Source organism: Halichoerus grypus, chromosome 9 (genome assembly GCF_964656455.1).
Source record: "Halichoerus grypus chromosome 9, mHalGry1.hap1.1, whole genome shotgun sequence".
NCBI lineage: Eukaryota > Metazoa > Chordata > Mammalia > Carnivora > Phocidae > Halichoerus > Halichoerus grypus.
The window spans coordinates 30,494,321-30,510,504 of NC_135720.1; the positions used below are offsets into that span (position 1 = coordinate 30,494,321).

The 16,184-nt window shown below is 38.0% G+C and overlaps 1 protein-coding gene across 11 annotated transcripts in view; it reads right to left on the reverse strand.

Moving 5' to 3' along the window:
* EYA4 (EYA transcriptional coactivator and phosphatase 4) overlaps window positions 1-16,184 on the reverse strand; it is a 264,743-nt gene that overhangs the window by 111,064 nt on the left and 137,495 nt on the right. The window lies entirely within an intron of this gene.

Below are 16,184 nucleotides of genomic sequence, written 5' to 3' on the forward strand. Positions count from 1 at the left end.
AACAGTACTTTGTACACTATACTATTATCCTTGACTCAACTGTGATAGAAATTTCAACATGATGTCCAGGGCACAAACTCTGTTTTCATGGATTTTGCTAAGTACAAATCCTTCTATTAGCAGAGACTGTTCATGCAAGAGGGCTTGTGTGGAACTGTCTAACCAGTATCTGGATCAGTTTATATTTTAGTAATGATGTTTTATACATAATATGGATTAGATATGTTTCATTTTTATACAAAACTTTTAAATAGAGAATATATAAACACAAAAAACTTAGAAACAAGTAGGTAAATATGCTGTTATTCTGATGTGTAAACTCAGAAACATAAAAATCAAGCAATGTCAGAAAATGAGGTAAGGAATCCTGATGAATATTGTGAAATTTGGAAATACTAGTCCCTATTTTTTCGGATCTAACTGTCTAATTATTCTTTCCATGTTTCCCAGTAATTATACAAAGCCTCCTCTTTTTATTTTCTTTTACTTAATTTGTTTAAACTACAGCAGAACTTTATACATTGACGTTAAACAATTATCTTCACGTCAAAATTATTTTAAGAAACCTACTCTGGAAATCACACAGGCATGTTGCCAATTTATCCATGTAATGTGAAGGAGAAAAAATGCTGTTAACATTTTTTAAAGTCAGGAAACTACTTTTAAAGCCAGAAAAATACAAAAGTATTGTCATTTAACGGGAACTTTGTTTCATGTCACAGCATAGACTCCTGCCAGAATTCTATGCTATATAACTACTTATATTTTGATTTTCAGCAGATGTAGTCAAAGTTGACAACATTCTTCTGTGAATCATTAGAAAATATTTTCACTGAAAACATATTCTTGATTTAAAACATAAGTGGCCTCATGCGACTTTTTTTTTTTTTTCTCAACAGCTTCTACCAACCTGTTTTTAACTCCCTAACTTTCCCCACCTTTCCGCACCACACACCAACTCTTGATCTGGTGAACTAACCAGATAATGAGTAATACTGAGTATCGGTTTCTCGTAGTTATCGTCTACTTGAAAGAGGGAGAAAAACATACTAAAGTACTAGTTGAACAAAAGTAATTTCCTTCTGTCCCTACTGCTTCGTTAGAAATAATTTATATGTGTTCCAAATTACAATCATAAAGAATAAATTATGACATAAATATGCTTGGTGTGACACTGTAAAGAATTGAGCATGTATAAATTATGCCCAGAAAATCCACTAGCAAAACAAACGGATTCCCTGGGATACTGACCTGGATTCAGCATGACCTGGTGTAGGCACGAGCTGGCCCGAGCTACCACTCCTCTAAACAGAACAGCAGAAGACTACAGACCTTGGAAGGCACACATTTGGCCAAAAGATAAATAACCATGTAGTTAGCTGTGTTATACCTTATACTTACTTAACTATCATCCATGTGCTTTGTGATTCATCTTTAAACAGATCCAGTCCTTCTGCTTCATATACCAACTGCATCAGCTAAAATAACCCTGTACAGGTTTCTTGTCTTTGCCTGCATTTCACCAGTTCCAATAGGGGACAAGATTTTACAAAATATGTTTTAAACTGCAAATTGGCTTTTTTTTTTTTCCTTCTTTTTTGAAGAAGCCATATCAGAACTTTCTTCAGGAAACTGACCTTTCCAATTCTACACTGTGGACAATTTACTCCCCTCCCACCCCCACCCCCCAAAAATGTCCTCACTTTTAGTGAAATTCTGGACTTCACTGATTTAGAATCTTCCCAAAGTTTTTGAACAAACCTTCTATAGCATGCATGCAAAAGGAGCACTTTTAAGACAGAACTTTGAAATAAGAAACACATGTCAGCCTGAGAAGTTCTAACTCTTACTACTGACAATATCAAAAGAAAAGCCAACTGGGTAAAAGTAACATGAAGAAAAGAAGTAGCAGCTGAATAAATCAGACTCCCTAAATATGAAGAAATGGAAACCTGTCCTAATAGTTGCTCAGAGAGAGTTCAACCAACTGATCCAGCTTCAATGTGAATATGAAAATTCAATTTAATGAAAATCTACTGCATAAAAGTTCTGTTCCCTTAAGAAAAGGAATAAGACTATTCAGAAAGTAAAAAAACAAAACAAAACAAAAAAACAAAACAAAAAACCACTAAAAATACCCCAAATAAACTAGTCTCAACAACCTCTTCACCCTTACCATACACACAGAATCAATTCACATGCTTTGTAAAACCAGTTTGGTCACTCCTGGAATTACAGAGATGGGACACAGGCATTCCTTTGCTATTCATCCGATTCTTAATCTGAAGACAAGGCCTACATTTTGCACCATCCTCTCTTTTTTTCCAATTTTATTTAGCAGCCATCTAGCAGCTTTAATTAAATGGACCTCAAAGCATGACCATAGGGGAAAAGACACACAAAAGTATGCAGGGTGAGAAATTTGGTAGCGTACCACCTACGCAAGCAAAATAAATCAATTCTAAAGCCTTTCCAACTCCTGTTTAAAGTAAATGATAAATCAAGAGGAGGATATCAATATTTAAAAGGCAACTATTTTTAAGATTCCTCAATGATCACTAATTTCCATTGCATGAAGAAAAAAAAAACTCTTCCATGAAGTAAAATTCAATTTTATAAAAATTCGTATGCTCTAATATCAAGAATTTGTTCAATGGAATGCAATGGGTAGACTGGAATGGAATGGAAAGAGTAAAAAAGCACGGAACATATAATCTCTGAAACCTCCCACTGCTCATCCTCCATTGTCAGGAATGTTCCCTGAAATCTGGCTGTAGAGATTATTGACTCTGTCTAAGCAGCATCAACAACTCAAATGATGTTATTGGGATACTGACCTTGAGTTGTTTTTCTAAGGTATTGATGGGTTGTGCTTTGCTGTCTATACTCTCACATGGATGCCCTTGTCCCAATGTCAAGTGTCTGTGAGAGCCATTCTGGGGTTAAATGTCAGAAGCTATGGATGAGAGCTCTTTTTCCAGCAAAGGTGAGTGACTCATTCTGGGCCCTGGGAAGGCTGGCTTCACTAGCACCAATTCTAAGCCTTGTATTTCTTAAATTTCTCTTAGTCCACCAGACATATGATCTTTTAGGATACACAGTAGCCTCCTCTGACCATAATCAGGCATCCACTGGGTACCTGGGGAATGTCTGAAACCAGGCCAGGAAGTTTGAGGTTCTCATTTCCACTGGGGGTGCTACTTAGCGGTGGAAGAAGCCAGGTTAGGACAATCGTGCAGTGTGGGGGGCAGTCCTGCATAACAAAGAGTTGACTCTTCCAAATCCCCCCGTGGAGAAACACTGGTGGGTCACCCACACTTGCAGTCACATTGTACCCTTGCACCTCATGCTTCCTCCCCACCATGGTTACCATCAGTGCTTCTCCTGACAAGGAAGCCTAGGATAATTCTACCCCCAGAACACATATGGAACATTATGTTTAAGAAGATGTCAAGTCAGTGCGTGTGTGAGCTACAGTGGCCTGTTTTGTCTCCCGCTCAGTGCCAGACACCATGCTCCCTTCTAACGCCAGCAGCCTGCACCACGACAGCTGCTGCATGGAGGGTGTGGTGCAGCCACCTGGACATTCTGCCAAACCACACTCGTCATCTCTTTCCGAGGCACTAGCATGATATCTAACATCCCCATTAGCTGGGACTCTGGATCTCCCATCAGAATAATAGAAAACGAGAGAATGGGCCACATAGGGGAGATAAATAATAAAGGGTCACATCATTTCCTGTAATAAGACTGTGTACGTTCTTGAAAAGTTAGTATTACTTTTCAGAGGCATGGCCTTTCTCTCAATTTATCCCATGGCAGAATGCAACAGAGGAGCACCCTATTTAAGTCAAGCCTATAAAAAACAGAACAATTATTTCCCAGTGACCTTTTATTTCAAGAAGCATTTTCACATACTGTGTTGCTTTAAAGACAAAAGTGCAATGCCCCTAATAAAAGCCATCCTAAGAAAGGAAAGAGAAGAAGACAGAGAGAAAGGGACAACAGAGAAGGAGGGAAGGATGGCAAGGGAGAGAGTGATTGTTACATTTCTACCTTAGAAAGTCTGGTAAGGGCATGAGCATTTTGTTTGAGTAACTGTAAAACTTATCATGCAAACTAGGATTTTCTAAGAAAGTAGAGTATCTCTAACCAGTTCCAGAGCGGACACGGGAACAGTGATGTAAAGTGGGACTGTACGTGGGCCAAGCCAGGATAGAGTCCTCCTACTTGCTACAGAAAGTTTAGAGGTCTCTCTGAGATTCGACCTTGTTTACAAATGGTATTTGAGCCTTATTAGTTATTATGTGGCATACTGTAATGAGACTAATGTGGGTCCAGACATAAAGAACTTTTCACATACAAAAATATGTAATAACTTAGCTGCTTATTCATTCATCCATGTATATAATAAATACTTACTGCTTTCCTCCTATGTGCCAGGCACTATGCTAGGTACCTGAACTGGGTTGAAAAAAATCCCTAAATGATCCAGATATTGAGCTGCTCCTATTAAATGTGAAAAAGAAATATTTCTACAAAACTTCAGCTATCTAGGGCCTTCAAAGTATGGTCATTAGCGTTTAGTCAAATTGTCTGGCTGGCTGAGATGTGCATCGTTTTAAGCAACGGCACATTCAATATGGAACCTTCTATATAGAAATAGTTCCCCAATGTTTTACGGTGCTAAACATAACTTTTCCTTAGAGAGTCAAGGTGATCAGACCTCATGAGAATGATTATACAGTACTAAGGCATGCAAATGCCCTCAGGAATTGCTAAAGAATACAGGGCTTCTAGCATTAATGCCAAAACAGCCCACATGGCTCAGCATTTTGCATTCTTGTACTTATTTTTATTTTTGTCTCCTTTTCATTGTTAAACTGTCATTTGTCAATATTATAGTGATAATATACCTTATAGGACAATATGACATTATCTCCACTTTACAGATGAGAAACTCTGAGGCAGAGAAGTGAAGCAGTTTGCTTGAGCTCAAACACCTGGGATTCCAACTCAGGCAGTCCACCACATTCGCCTACCCTGCCATGTAAGCAATGCCACATCTACCTTAATAAGACATGAACTTGAAAACTTTAGAATTATGTAAGAGAAAATATGCACCTGAGAAATGCAAGCCTGTGAGTTTGGGGAAATCAACTCTATGACACCTAGATTTGTCGTCAGGCATTTTTCTTTCTCAGATATGCCTGTGTAAGCGAAGTTTGTCAGATACTCAGTTTGCCAAGTTCACTGAGCCTTGGAAATTAATTACAATTAAAATGAAGACATTTTTACAATATAATCTCACATATATTTTGTCCAATTATTCTTAGGTTGGATATTTTCTCATGAGAAATTTAGACTTTTAGGAAAAGTAAAGTTTAATTTTAGTTACGTGAATTTAAATAAAAAGGCAGTTCTTTGGTACAGTAACATGCCAGAAAGACATCAAGTATCAGGTGATAGAAATTTATAAAACACATGAACAAAGAACCCATTCAACTATTGGCTTATTGAAAAGCAAATGAGAACACTGTGTAGGTTGCTAAGACAACAGAGATGTGATGATTAACTGTGAGATAATGAGCAGATCTTTGTGTCTTTATGAATCCAATTTTTGGAATCTAAGCCCTCCTCTGTGTATATATAGCTAAAATTTTAAGAGTATTACTTAAATAAAAATGCCTTCAGGCTTTTGAGGTCTGCTCGCGAAGAAGCTTGCAGCCTTCTGCTCAGGACAGATCCCTTGTCGTGGAGGATGTGTGCGGTGGGGCAGAAAGAGGTGTTCCTGGCAGGAAATCAAGTCTGTCTCGCAGCAGTGATGGATGGTCTGCCTGTCAGAGATTATTACCCATAGGTCACGAAAAAATTATTTGCAATGGATTTATCAAAACTGAAAATAAATATTTTCAAAATACAGTGAATAACAGAAATTGCAGCTTTTTCTAGAATGTTGCTACTTCGAATTTGACATCCTGGGCTCACTCCCTGTGAGCCACAAGGCCCTCCTCACTGGTGTTTCAGCCAGGCCAGGCTCCCACTGAAGGGCTGTTCAGTGGCTCATTCCCCAAGGGAACGCACTCCCCCCAGCCCTACTCTTGCTGTACTACCAGCTCCTTCAAGTCTTTGCTTAAATATCGCCCAATTTAAAACCAGGACCTACTCCTTCCCAATAGTCCACATACTCCACTTTGTTCCCTAGCCTTTATCATCTTCTAAAATAAGCCATCATCATGCATGTTCCTGTTTCGCTCACTGACGAATCTCAAGCACCCAGACCAGTGCCTGAAACATAGAAGATGCTCATAAATAGTCACTTTAAGGGCAAGAATCAGTGTTCCTCTAAGTGAACTACTGAGAAGAAAACTAAGATCTTGTTTCTTCCCACCTTAGATTGGCCCAACACGCAGAGGGCCCTCCAAAAGTTTCTATTTTCTACTCAGTTGAGTCTAGAACTTTGTGCTAAATATACCCCAAGTCCAGAATAATCATAAGGATTTATGTAGCTCAGTAACTCCTAAGCAGATCATCAGCCAACATGGTACACACTCAGAGACCCTCACTACCCCCACCCATAATAATTTGGATTATCAATCTGATGCAAAGTAGGATCTTGTCTTGGCTTCTCAGGTCCTCTGGATAAAAGTCACCAAACAAAGGCTACTTTATGTGATGTGTTACTCTGACCAAATTAATTCAAAGCAGCTAACAGTCTCCAGAAAGACTGTTTCATATTATTAAACATAAAGACTTCAGAGGAACTCAGTTTACTGTAAGAGAGGCTGAACCAGGACCACAGCCATTCTCTGGAACTCATCACTAATAACATGTGGAGAAATCAAGTGTTTTCTCATCGTTAGAGAATAATGCAAGCTGTCAGGAAGAAGCAGCCAGATCCCTCCCACTGCCACCATGCCTATTTCAAGCTGAATCTATTATTTCATGCTTTATAATATGTTTATTGGTTCTTAAGACAAATAAATAATACACGATGTAGAAAATTTGGAAAATGTGTTTAAACCATGAAAAAGATAGCATCAGATGTCACCTCAAAATAACCCCAATTTGCTCACTGTCTCCTTTTAAGTAAGTCTCAGAGCTAGCTTCCCTGCCTCCAGGCACCTGGGCTGCAGCTGCTCTGTCATCACAAGTACAATTTAATCATGTTATTACCTGATCAGCAATCCACCAGTAACTTCCCAATACCTGGAAAAATGCGTTGCCAAAATTTCAAATTTGGACTTCAGGTTATTGGTCACTGGTTGTATTTCTTTGAATGTGTTTGACAGTTTTTTTTTTAAACATAAGTCCAAACCTATATACTCATTTTGGCAAGATTATCTTCAGAAAGATAAATAATTTAAACTGCTACATGAAGTGCATTCATCAGACAATCACGTAACAACTGGAAGAAATGGAGAAAGTAATTTACATTTGCAATGGCATTTGAGAGCTGAAGAGAAGGACTGGGCCCACTGGTTAGCAACTGGTTAGCTTGGGGATTGGGGACAGCAGGGGCAAACTTTGCAAGAAGGGTTTTCAGCAAAAGGTGAGTGGAGCGCCTCTTCCTTTGAAGTATGGCTGCCACTTGGCGTAAAGCTCTCTCATGCGATGTTTTCTTTGCTGACAGCAGCTTATAGATGTCGGACCTATGAAATCAAGCTCCAAGTCTCCATATGAGTGAAAGTGATAACCACTGAGTTGTATCTGATGAGGGAAGGCGAGAAAGCAATAGAAGCTGGATTATAGGAAATGAAGGACTTGGGGAGGGGGTGCTGGAGAAAACAGTCTTGGACAAAGGTAGGAAGTAGAGGGCACTTGTTGGGTTATCTGCTCAGCAGTCTTTTCCTGGAAGTTCTTCTCACCCCTGCTTCATAGGTTCCCAGAGGTGGCTCCTGAAAGCCAAGTTTCTGTTTTGGGAACCTGTCCCTCTGATGCCATTCCCTTCCCTGGAGATTTGGAGCTGAGATAAGGAAAAAGAGAGAGATTCTAGGCCAGAGATTTTACCTATAGAAGTATAAATTATAAAATCAGGAGCAGTGTCACGTGGGCATTTTCCTCCTACCGTGACACCTTGAGAGAGAATAAGACCAATCAGCCAATCCTCATCAAGAGGTGAAGACATGAAGTGGCTAAGCAGCCAGGACCTGCGTGAACAAGAAATGACCAGGAAGGTGGTCCCTGCTCACACATCTTACAAAATCCAGCAAACTCTCTCTTCTCAGGTTCCCTAAGATACCACATCCTTGTTTAATATCAAAACAACAAAGTGACAAGCAAATAAACAAGCAAAACTCCTCTTTTCTGCCTAAACTGCCTCACAGTGGTAGCTACAACCAATGAGTCCTAACAAAACCACTAGAAATCCAAGCCGGCAACACTCTGCATTAATTTACCCATTTTTCAATCTCATTGACAATTTTCCCACATGAATCAAGTGGGATGCCTCAGCATCTATAGAAAATCCCCATCAGCGGTGCCTGGGTGGCTCAGTCGGTTAAGTGTCTGCCTTTGGCTCAGGTCATGATCCCAGGGTCATGGGATCAAGCCCCTTGTCTGCCTGCTTCTCCCTCTCCCTCTGCCTAGTGTTCCCTTGCTTATGCACACACTCTCTCTGTCAAATAAATAAATAAAATCTTTTTTTATTTTATTATATTATGTTAATCACCATACATTACATCATTAGTTTTTGATGTAGTGTTCCATGATTCATTGTTTGCGTATAACACCCATAAAATCTTTTTTAAAAATCCTCATCAGTTTCAGTTTCTAGTCCTTTCTTGTACCTCACTGGGGTTCTCTTTTCCCCATTTCTTCAAATCTTATCTATTCTTTGACATTCAGCCATAGCCCTAAGTCTTCCCGGCAACTCTTCCCGAGCACTTCGGCCTCACGGTGCTCAGGGCTCAAGCTGCACTCTGGTGGTATTCTCCTCCACCCCTCTAGTGAAATGAGCTCATCTGTAGAACTACCAAGCAACTACTGCCCTAAAATGGATGCTTTCAGGAAGCCAAACAATACATAAATATCTTATTTGACTCTAAGGTCTATATAGGAAATGAGGGCAGGAGAAGGAAAAAATGAAAATCAAAGTACGTATGTCACTGGTATATCTTTATCTTGAATGTACTTTCCAAGATCCATATAGAGTCATGTATTCTTATTTTGGTTTCCAACTAGAGGAAGAATACGAAATTGGACTAAATGAATATCTAACAGATCAGAATAAGGGCAACAGGGCAGTAGATAACAGGTAGCCCAAACAGTCCCTGGCCTCTCCCAAACAGCAACTAGGTAAAAGCATGTGTGTCCTTATTTTTACCTCATGCACACAATTCTATTTTTAAGATTATTTATTCATGCTTCTGCATATACTCTAAATGTCCACTAAATACTTTTTCTGATCAATGAACAGGGCAACCCCATATGGAAAGTATCATTAAGAAAGGCTCATCTGACAGCCTGGCAGAAAAGAAAGGCAAGGTCTATACGGAGCCAAGAGAGCCACTTGGAAATTTGTTGTATTAATTCAGAGATAAGGTGAGGACAGCTTGAACTTTCACAGCAGTAGTGGGAAGGGCAGGATAAAGAGATTCCAAACATAGCCAAGAAAAATTAAATACAACTTGATGACCAACAGGACTTGGGAGAGGAAAGAGAGAAAGAGGTCAGAGATTACTCTAGAGTCCTGATGTAGGACACAACTGAGAGAATTACCACTGGAAAGAAAAAATCCTGGGGGAGGGAGTGTAAATATCATAATTTTTTACAAGAGGAGTTTGAGACAGCAGAGCAAAATCCCTAATAAAATTGTCTTAGGGATTTGTGGTTACAAGAGATGATCCAGGAGAGATTACAAGCTAGGTTTGTGCATCTGGAAGTTACTGTTCACTAAACAGGTATGTACTGAGGACCTGCTATATGCTAAGCACTATGCTATATACTCATGATACAACAGGGACCAGAAAAAGCAGATGTGACCCCTCACCTTGTAGAGCTTATAGTGTAGTGACTGAAGCAAATGTTAATCAAATGAGGTGCCTCTGAAGGAGAAGCACACGGGGCCATGCAGCCAGAGGACAGCGGGTCTGGATCACTGGGCCCACCAGGGAAGAGCAGAGATCCTAGGAGTGATGAGTTGAAATGAGGTTGGTGAACAAAGCTGGGAGGGGGAGCACAGCACAAATGGGGAAGGAGCAGTCCAGCCTCTGCAGAAGGAGAATGGCATCTGTGAGTGCAGACCCTTTTGCAAGGGGAAGCTTGACTGAAATCAAAGCTAGAGGCATAGCAGTGGCCAGAGCATGCTAGGCATGGTGGGCCATGTCAAGACTGGTGAACAGAGGGGCACCTGAGTGGTTCTGTTGGTTGAGCATCCCACTTTTGATTTGGGCTCAGGTCATGATCTCAAGGTCCTGAGATCAAGCCCCACATCGGGCTTCCTGCTGAGCGGGGAGTCTGCTTGTCTCCTCTCCCTCTCCCTCCACCCCTCCCCCTGCAAGCATGCTCTCTAATACATAAATAAATAAATCTTAAAAAAAAAAAGAGTTGTGAACAGAAATTACATGTGAAAAACATGAAGTGGAAAGCAAGCAAGAAGATCGAGAACCAAACCTAGGGATCTGAAGACATAAACCAAAAGCTAAAAACACATGAGTATGGGAATTAAGTACCAATGATGAGGCCCTTCTTCCCTTGAGCTACAGCTCATTCTTCTCCACTACTGGGTTTAAGATGTCTTGTTCAATTTTGAACACATAATAAGAAACTATTCTGTGAGTACCGGTGTGTAAGGACTTTTCACATGTATTATTTTACTCTCATTTACTCATTTATTCTTAGAAGATAATTAAATTTGGAGAGGAAATACCCCCCAAAATTAACAAGTATAGAGATAACACTAAGCTGTGTTGCCAATAAAGATACATCACCAGGAGTCCCCAGTGAACTATAGGACAGGGCTGACCAGAAGCCTGCATGACAAGATATTTAGAAAACAATAATCTAAGTTTTGAGACTGTTCTTTAAATCTTCAAGTTAACACTAATTGATATCAGGGTTTTAGCAGATAACTTAGACAATCATCTGAGGAAATCAGCTCAATATGCTACCAAGACCCAAAGGGTCAAGATATCCCAGATACTGAGGATAAAATTAATAGCAACACAGAACACATTCTTCATTCTTGTTCAGAATCCCAGCTGTTTCCACACCTGTAAATCTGTCAACATACATCAGAGAAGGCAAAGTGGATTCAGAAAACTTCAGCAAATGCTAGCCAAAATGATGAAGAGAATAGAGAGGTGTCCTCATGAGGCCAGGCTTTGAAATGAGATAGAATGCTTGCACAATTGGAAAGAAAAAGATTAAGTAAGCTATGGTATGACTCAGGTTAAGTAACCATTTTATGATATAAATTAAGTTCCCAGATTGAGTTCTTTCTTTTCAAATCCCCAAATATGAGAATTAAACCACACTCTTAGAATATTTATCCATCGGGGCGCCTGGGTGGCTCAGTCGTTAAGCGTCTGCCTTCGGCTCAGGTCATGATCCCAGGGTCCTGGGATCGAGCCCTGTATCGGGCTTCCTGCTCTGCGGGAGCCTCTTCTCCCTCTCCCATTCCCCCTGCTTGTGTTCCTCCTCTCGCTGTGTCTCTCTCTGTCAAATAAGTAAATAAAATCTTTAAAAAAAAAAAAAAGAATATTTATCCATCATCTATCATTTTCAGGGCAAGTTGAAAGAGGCAGTTTTAAACAACTAGAAGGAATTAATAATTACTTTGTATTGTGATTAGTAATTTTCTGGGTTCTACAGTCTAAAATACTATAGTCTATAGGATTTGCTAAAATGTGGCTAAGTCTAAGAAATGGCTACATAAACATGGACTGGACAGCTAGACTGTGTTCCTGATAGAACCTGTTTATTGGTACTACATTCTGAAATTTGCAAGTTTGAGAACATGCAATCTGGCAGTAATGAATTTTGATGCTTTTAGAGACAGAATATTAAGCCAGGTGGGCCTCTGATTTGACACAGTGAAATACAAATGTGTGTTTTCAAAAAGGGACCCTCACTTTTCACTGCTATGAAAAAATACAGCATTTACGTTTTTGACAGGAAATTCTATACCAACAAACATTTCAGACTTCTGGAAGCATTACAATAATTATTTTACTAGCAAATAAATATGTACAGCTTAATGCCTTAAATATAACATTGTTAAATGTTTACATAATATGAATTAGTTGCATTTTCAAAGATTTTATACGTAGATACTGAATACATCAAATTCCTGAGGCTCACTGAAATATTAGATACTACACTGAGATTCATTCCGGTGCTTCTTTAAAAGCTGGAGAGTCATTTTGCCTTTCTCTTGATAACTGTAAAGTCAATATAGACTAGGGCAAGTCACAGCACACAACCAAGCCTTTGCTGATTTCAAGAAACCCCATTTCTCAGCAAACCAAATTTCTCAACCTAGGAAGAGGGGAAGAGTACACCCTCACCATTACCCACTGAATCATTCTGTTTTACCTTCACATGGAAAAACGGTCACCTTAGCTCATAGGTACCATGAGTCCTTCCCATATTTGAATACTCCTCCTTAGATTCCCCTACTCTAATCTGCTGGTGGTTGGTATGTGGGCAGGCTGAGAGAAAAGGAACAGATAGATATATTTCTTAGAAGTCACTTCACACAGTCAGTTTCACCGAAATGTTTATTTCCAGCCACTTCTTAATTCACTGCTTAATTCACTTAATTCCTTAATTCACTGAAGTAAAAAACAAAATTGCCAGATTTGTGTTTTATTTCCTTTCTGTGTTCTTGATCTCTTCTTGGTGAAAATGCTGTACAAGTTAGTGACCCAAATAGGAAAAAAGTGAAGGGAAACCAAATTCCACCAAAGGAAATCACCAAAGAAGTCATTCAGGTTATCATGAGGACTATTTTAACATACAGCCATATTTGCATATAGGATATTTGCTAAGAATGTAATTACAGAATGAAATAAATTATTTCCTCACCTCTTACCAGAAAGAACTGAAAGTAGAAAAGTAAAAAATATGTGAGACTTAAAGAAATTTCTATTAGCTTCACTTGTCCAGAATCTATTCATTATAGTATAGTTAAACAAGATCCATGTATTTTCAGTGAAGACTCAAAGGAGGCACAAATCTACACAAATAAATTCACCATCAGTTCAGGGGAAAAATCAATATAAAAATGGTATTTCCATTCATGTTTTAGGATAGCCTATCCAGTAACAGACAATTTTAGGGTATGATAAAGTATGTCAAAAATACAGATTTTAGTTTTCTCTCGTACCCATTTTATGGTTAACATTAATTTTAGGAACAAAGGCCAACAATACTATTACATGATTAGCAACATGGAGGAAAGCAAAAAAAAACAAGGTCAATTTTTCTATGAAGTACACTATATCTCTTCCCATGTGACATCAAGTTCAATACAGTTTTATGAGCCTGAGAAAATGTAGTCCCTAATATCTGACTTTTAGTGTATACATATAATGTTATTTCTAAGAAGACATTTTTACCTTTCTTACATAGATCTGTAAAGTCTATTTTTCTCAATCTACCAGTCACATCTGCAGCCCAAACATTTCTTTCCAAAAGAGGAAAAAAGCCAAGCAAGACAAAGAATTTGCTGATACACATATGTCACCCTAAGAATTTTCCTTACAAAGTCTCCACACCCAATTTAATTACTTCCCTACTGTAAAAACACTTTCCATCTACATTTATTCTAATCTTTTCAAATCCAAAACCAACACACTATAAAGCTAGCTAAATAAATGAATTATATTCGCTTTAGGTTCCAAGTGAGGCAGCACTTTATAAGGCAGTGGGTCTCCAGCTTGCATGCATTTTATGCTGATGCAGTATTTCATTTGGAGCTCAATTCTTTACTTTAGATTTGTTTAGAATAGAATTATCTAGCCCCGGGCTTTAAATCTCAATCTGAATCAATCAATCTCTCTCCTTTTTCTATCTTGTGCTCTTTCTCTCTCTGTCTCTCTCACACACACACACAACACAGGAGAAGGGACGGAGGGAAGGAAGGAGAGGGAGAGAGAAAAAGAGAATACAGGAAGGTCTGTGGTTCCTAATGAGCACAAAAGAATGTAGCCATATACATATATTGCTAAAGCAATGTTGCACTGTGTGTGTGTGTGTGTGTGTGTGTGTATGTGTTTAACAGGTGATAAAAACTGAACCTCAGTACATGCATACAATAAATACTATTTTTGGCATTCTTGGATTCGTTGACTATTCAGTAAGTTATTGTATCATTTTTGTGCAGAATGATATTTTGCGTATTTTTATTCTCTTGGCATTCCATCATTGCATTAACCAAGTGCCAGTTTTAGCACTCTACTACCTAATACCTATGAGTAAACAGAGAATGGCCATGCCTTTATGTTACTGACACTTTTAGGGTGTGAGATTATCCCTTGCACCAGAAGGTAGGAGAGGAGACCAGCCAAGATCAAAATGTGTAGGCAATCTTGAACCAATAAATGATTCTTGGTCATGTTGAAGGTCTTTCCATATTGTATTTTAGTAAGTAAGGACTCTTTGTTTTTGATATTACAAAGCTTTAGAGTCATTAGAAATAGATTTGCCTATTTTGACCTATTTATATTGCAAATTAGGAAACTTCTAGAAGCAGCTAATCTGTGGCAACCACCTCTTGGTTTCCAGGAAGTAAAGATATTTTTTCAATTAATATATATTACACATTACATATTAATGTAATAATACCTTCTATGTTATAAAATAAAATGTATTTTAAATAGTCTTTTTAAAATAACCACAATTTACCTTACAAACAAAATTGTACTTTTAAAGGCCATTTAAGCTGGGATTTGTTAGATAAAAGAAAATGATCTAATTCTGGTTCAAATACACTGAGTTCAAAATTCCCTGCTTTTCATCTAAGTTATTTATATCAATTGTGAACGCAGTTTGGTGGCTTTCTGCTTTTTTAAAATTTATTTAAGCATAACACCATGTCCAAAAATCCTGAGTGGACTTAAGGGAAAAAAATTTGATATGAAATGTCAATAAGGATGATGATATTGCTCTGTTTTTTTTTTTTAACTAATCCTCAAGATCAGCTTTGCAAAAATTATTTAATTACTTAAATAACAAGTCATAGGCAGGTCACTCAGAAAGGTCAGCAAAATAATTAGGAAGGAAATACCCACAGGATTAGAGTTTAGACCTTTCTTTTTCTCCATGCATCCTGGAATTACTCTGCTTTGTAGGGAAACCTTTAATGGTTCATCCATTTCCTAATGCTCCAATAAGCTACCTGTTTATATTTTGATATCTAATTATAAAGGATAAAGATCAAAATGTCAAAGAACAAATGTCAAAACTTCTATATCATATTTGTATACTCTTGATGGTCCAAAGGAAAAGACCATTTACAATCATTTTAATATAAGATGTATCAGAATTAACTACAGGAGTATCATACTGTATAAAATGAAGGAAGAGTTATTCAAACTGTCAATGTATGCCACATAATATATACTTGTTCTCCAAAAAACAATATGGTGGCCATAAACATTTTTCCCTAGATGTGTGTTGCTGTATTATACCAAGAAAATCACTATTTACATCATACACTGGAGCAAGGAGGACAATTAAGACCCATCTCACCATTAAATTTAATTTCTTAATATAATAAGCTAAGTTATATCATTAACATCATACTCAGGTTATGCTTATTACTGTAATGGTATTTACAATACTTTTTAAAATTCAAGCCTGGATTTTGAAATGAAAATGTGTAGGCCTGAAAATATTGGGCATCTGGTCTAAGCACAAACAATAAAATGGTGCTAAGTTCCTGTATGTAGTGGTCTGACCACTTTATTGCATCATTTCTACAGGCTCCAAATAACCAAAAAGAGAAGTCCAAGTCAATTTTGATTTTTCCAATTTGACAGCATTCTCAAACTCTAGCAATGTTTTATCAAAAAAAAAAAAGAAAGAAAAAGAAATACTATAGTTTTATTGGTAAACACAGATTTGAAAGTTGAATTATTCAGTTTCTGGAAAAATTTCAGATGTGAATACATTGTAAGAAAAGATTAGAAAGAAAAATGTAGCTGAACTCACATAGTGAATGGAAAGGGAAGAGGTTT